This window comes from Lactuca virosa, chromosome 5 (assembly GCF_052849685.1).
Source record: "Lactuca virosa cultivar CGN04683 chromosome 5, Lactuca_virosa_CGN04683_v6, whole genome shotgun sequence".
Lineage (NCBI taxonomy): Eukaryota > Viridiplantae > Streptophyta > Magnoliopsida > Asterales > Asteraceae > Lactuca > Lactuca virosa.
In genome coordinates, this window is record NC_136430.1 from 125,024,013 (window position 1) to 125,030,012 (window position 6,000).

Consider the following 6,000-nt stretch of genomic DNA (forward strand, 5'->3'; position numbering starts at 1 on the left):
GAGGTCGAAACTCTCGCAGTTCCTCCTTCCTCCCAGTCATGTGACGTGAGCAGCCACTGTCGATGTACTATTCGGTGTCAAGCTGCTCGTCACGAATAACTTGTCAAAATTAAGCAAATTTAGGAACCCAAAGTTGTTTGGGTCCTTGTGAGCCTTTTACTGAAAGAGGAAAAGTAATTACAAGATCAACCATATAAGTTCGTTTAACTAAAGTGGTTTCATCTTTCTTAGTTAAGGTGAAAACTTTTACTTTATTATTTTTCATTTTCGTTTCTTTATAATCAGATTGTTTTTGTTTATTTTTTATTTGATTCTTGACGAAATCTTTCTCAACTTTCTTTGATTTAATAGTCGATTTCATGGATTTAGCTTCAGAATCCGATACTAACTTTCCCTTTCCTTTGACATCTTTGAACGAAGCCTTCGTGGGTTGATAATGATGAGATTTTGGTTTCTCAATGGGCTTCTTTGAAAGAGAAGGTTTTTGAACAAAGTTCCTTTTTGGTTTCTGTGGATTGCAAGAATGACAGTGCGAACACTGACTGTTATTCGCATGCGAACAAGATTTCGCATTTTGATTGGAAGATCTGTCTTTGCGAACATAGTTGGAATTTTGGGATTGCCAAAATTGCTTCCTTTCATTAAGATTTCTCTGATAACTCCTATTTCTTTGATGTTTTTTCTCTGCAAGTTGTTCATAGGACTTGTGAATATTCGCCTTGGGTTTCATTTTTCTTGTATGAGATTCGTCCTTTACTGACTAAGGTTCGCTTGAACTTTCCTTTGTTCCACTTGGACTTCCTTTCTCATAGCTTGAATGCTTGTTCAGTGGTTCTGCCACATATCTTCCTCTCACTCTCCATGAGGTTCTTTCAGACAGACCCTTCGTTTCGTCTGCATTGTCTATTGGAGCAGACCAAAAGAACTCATCGCAACCATCTTTGTTGTCCTCGTTCACGATGGACGTTACGTTGAAAGTTTGATTTTTGTCCAGTCCTTTAGTAGAAAACACTTGATTGGGGACAATTTGCACTTTGGGAAAAACCGTTGCTTTAGCTTTTAAAATTCCACGTTTGTTTTGAGAAATACGTGCGAATTCAACCGAATTTTCAGAAATCAAAGCTTTAGCAGGTTCATTTCGTTTTTAACGAACTCTGAGCAATCCACCTCATCATCTACAGAGATTTCGATCATATCACTGTCCTCATCGAATTCAGATGTGCTTTCAACATTTATCTTATTTTCTGAACTCAAATTGGTACTCAATGAATCGAATTTCTATATAGTATCAGATTTAATTTGCTTCTTATTATTTTCGTCCAAAAGCTATTTTAACATGTTTTTGTGATCTTTGGACTTAATGTACAATTCAATTCTTTCCAGTCCTACCCTGTAGGCAACCGAAGTCTCGTCAGACGAGACAATGGATTCACACTTATAGCAGTCGGCGTCAATTTCGAGAAATGGTAAAATCATCTTGTGAATTTTCTCACCAATCTCACAATCAAGGTGCAACTGAGTAATGTTAAAGTAAATCCTTTTAGCAATCAAACAAAAAATGTTACGTTGTTTTAAAAGCATCAAATTGTCTCGTTGCAAGTAAATTAATTGATCCCTAGACTTAGACATATCCTACTCGATCTTCTCAATCCACATTCACCTCTCATCGCTTTTTGACGAAACCCTGCTGATTTGATCAGTTAGGTTAGAGTTTGTTAAACAGGTTCTTTTTAAACTATCACTAATGCTTGAAAAAGTGAATTTTAGGTCGTTTAATTCAGCTTCATATCTTGACACAGGTATATTGAGAGATTCAAGAATTAGATTTACCTTGTTGATCAGCTGTTCACATTCGTTGATTTGTTCAGGAACTGGTTTCGCTGTGAAGTAGTTATCATCTCTTATTCCACTCCCAGTAGCATACCCCTGTGTCTGTGACCAATCACTTGTCACCATCAAACACCTTCCTGCAAACCGCGAACTCTCCTATTTCGCAACAAACGCCCTGCCATGTGTGGGCCTGCGAACCTCGTCGTCTTCCGAGTCTGTTAACCAGAATTCAACTCCTCCGAACTTGTTTTTAGCCATATTTTCCTGCACAATCAAAGCAGGCATAGAGTTATCAACAACCTTTTTCTTCTTGATCTCCTCCAACTTTCGCATGTGGTAAGTCTCATCATCTTCTCCTTCTTTCTTCTCATTTAACCTTCTCAGCATGAAATTCTTGGCCAAATGATTTTTTCTATGACAATAGTTGCAGTCATAGCCGGAGTCACCCATGAGCTTTTTCTCCTTCTTATCTTCCTCCTTTTGAGAAGTGCTTTTGTTCTCCTCTTTCACCTTTTATGAGTTGTAGCTGCCCTGCCAGTTTCGGTTCTTGTTTGATGGAAATTTCTTCCTTGGGAAGCGCTTGGGATTTGAAACCATTAAAGCATATTCCTCATTCGTAAGATCACATTCAGAAAGATCAGACTCATACTCATCTTCTGCAACTGTGTTGACCTTCGCAACAAGAGCTAGAGACCCCATACCAGAAACTACTTTTGCTTCTTTCGAAACCTCACTTTCATGTGCCTTGAGAATCCCAACAAGCTTAGGTAAAGTGTAACTTTAGAACTGCTGGTGCGCTTCGACGGTAGAAACCACTGCCACCCACTCAGATTTAAGCCCATTCATGAGAGTAACCTTTTGCTCAATCACCTCACGTCCAATACCATGCTTGATCATCTTGCTAACAAGATGATTGTAGCGATTAAATGTTTGGCACATATTTTTTTCAGCCTTTTATGCAAAAGCACCAAACTCCGAAAGAAGGAGCGTTTGTGTTGAATGCTCAAGATCTGCATCAGTGGAGTAAAGTTCCTTGAGCCTATCCCAGATGCTTTTGCAGTATCACACGAACTAACTAGACAAAAAGTATCGGCCTGCAAAGCGAATCTAATGATCCTCATTGCTTTGACATTGCTAATTAGTTTCTCTTTCTCATCCTGAGGAACATCTGTCACATCAAGGAGCAGCTGATTGTATTCCTTCTTAGTTTTGATAAATCTTTTGGTTTCTGTATGAATGAATGAACCAAGAGTAATGGCTTCCCATATTAAATAACCATTATCATCTTAACCGAGAACATAATCTTCAAAATGAAGCGCCCATACTTCATATTCACGAGAAAAGAGAATCGAGATCCTTGTTGTGTTGGATTTTGAGCATTCTAACACTCCTATGGTGTACATGCAACCCTAAATACCTTGGATCTATGTTTTCTCTATTATACATGCAAATATCAATTTTCCAAGGTATTGTTCTAACTAGCATAATATAAAGTACATATAACATAAAATCTAGTAGAATTACATACCTCTTGTTTGGTGCTTGATTCCATGGAGCTCAAGAGCCTAGTGCCCCAAGTGTGACACCTCAAATGGTTCACACAACACCATGAACATTTGGAATAACCATGAGAGAAGATATTAGTCTTATATCTCTATGAAATCGGCTTGCCCTCTATGTAATACACTAGTGCCGATTTCACCAACAATGGGGTCTTTATATAGTGGCACATTAGGGTTACACCATGTAACCCATGACTTTACCCATTCCTTATGCTCCATGGGTTTTAACCTCCATGGAGTATCCATGGGCCACCACATGGGTTAAACCCAACATAAGGAATCATGGATCATAAGCCCACATATATAAGAATCTATGATTTACACAATCAATCCCCATATATTTAATTAGTCTCTTTTGATCACTAAATTAATTCCAAATTAATTCTAGATCAATACTAATTAAATAATATGATTTCATATTAATATATTAGAACTTATAATATATTAATATGTCACAAATATCTTCTTCTCATTAAAAGGTCTATCCAATTGTTCTGATGCCATGCAACCCAAATGGACCATGTCGGGTCAGGTCAAGTATATACCAATTATAGTTATGGACTTAGACACTAATCCAACAGTCTCCCACTTGGATAAGTCTAATAACTATTATTGCAAGTACGCCTTCACAACCTGACCAGCAATCGTAGCTCTTAAAAGCTGCTGCCGAACTCTGAACAAATCAATCACGCGTCCATTAGATAAGTGATCATATATTCCTCCATTCTAGATATTATATGGACTGAGACATGGATTATAATCATTCTCTCTGTCCATTTGTTGTTTCCCGATTTCCGATTTATGACGACTGACTAATTGAACAAATCAAATCAGTCCAGGCCCGGCCGAGCACTTAGATTTTGTCATCATTAAATCATCGAGGGGCCCACAGATATCGCTTTTATCCCGAAGGTAAAAGGAATGGATAAACTTCGACTCATATGCTTGTACTGACTACTTGTTGAATCATACACAAAGGCACGTTTTATAACATCGAGTTAGCAATGCGTTTTCGTGCAATCAATGTATAACCAACTCATAGTCAACAACTCATATCTCTAGGTTTGAAGAATATAAGATATTATCGTCTCATGATTCACTCGTGATAAAATCCATGAAGTGATTCAAATTAGCGTGGGTTGAATCCAATACTCAGAACTTATGAGCACTCATGAATGTTGTAGCAACCACTGCTATGTCTCACACAGATTAGACAAATCATACAAGCCAAATTCATGACAGTCTTAAATCAATACCTACTTCCAAAGTATGACTGACTGTGGAGAGTTTGAATAACTTAGTCAGTCGGGAAGAATGACCTAGTTATTCTGGAAGTCAAAACATGCAAAGTGAAACACAAAAATAATACTAATCTTGTATGGCCTCAACACTTTGAGTGTAAATAAAAAACACCTTTTATCTAAGCACCATATTGATTACTCATTATTCATGTTTCGATTAATCAACTTAATACTTGAATTGAAACAATAGTCATGCCATGCTCCAAGCATGCACACTATGTTCGTCCAAACAATAGCTATGCCATACTCCAAGTATGCACACTATGTTTACATGTGGTCTTCTCTTTGTGAAACAGATCGATTGATAATATTTCAATGATGCTCATTTCACAATCCCAAATCCTTTACAATAAATGTAAGAACACCAAATTCTTGTCATTTACCGTAATCTTGTTAGATTCTAAACTTATATGCAATGATCCCCTTGTAATGAATATGCACACAAGTCACAAAGACTTGGCAACAGACATTACAAAGAATTCCAATGCAAAGCAACTCCATGGAAATGAAGTCTCAAATTCAAAGTACATTCCTTTGAACATCCTTATTGCATTAAGTTCTCTAATCTTACACATATTCAAAGAATAACTTCCACCTATGGAAACAATTCCACACTCCCATTTTGACCATCACTTTTGAACAAGAGTTGCCTCTTTTTAAAATATGTCAATATGGTCCTTACTCTATACTTCTAATTGTCCATGAGCAACCAATCTTTAGTAAACCTCAGATTATCCTCGACAATTTGCTTAATCATTTTAGTCATTTCCAGTTCTATTCCTTTTCCATTTTAATGCCCTAGGCATTTGGAAAATTTAGAATGGATTATAGCACATGTAATCGAACCCATACCCGAAGCATATAGGACACGATTCATGCTATAAATTTTTATTTGCCATATTCTCACAATTCGAACTATGAAGAGGTATGTCGTAATCATAATCGAATTTTGAGAACGCAACATATATAGAATTTCCTTATGTTGAACCATTCCAACATAACATTCATATATATTCTTGACTAAAGTAGATTAAAATCTCAATCTAAGCTTGTAGAATTGGAATGAAGTATAAAAATCCTCTCCCTTAATTATAGCAAAACAACTTTTTCAAGGCGAATTGAAACTTTTGTTTTCTATAACTAATATTGCTGACTTGCAACACTTAACATAATAATCATGCTCCCACTAGCATAATGATTATTATCTTACTAGCATAACACTTATGCTCCCACTATCTTTGACATGTATCCATAGATCAGCTGGACTTTTAGAAATCAATACTTTATTGACTTTCTTACCAAAGTTC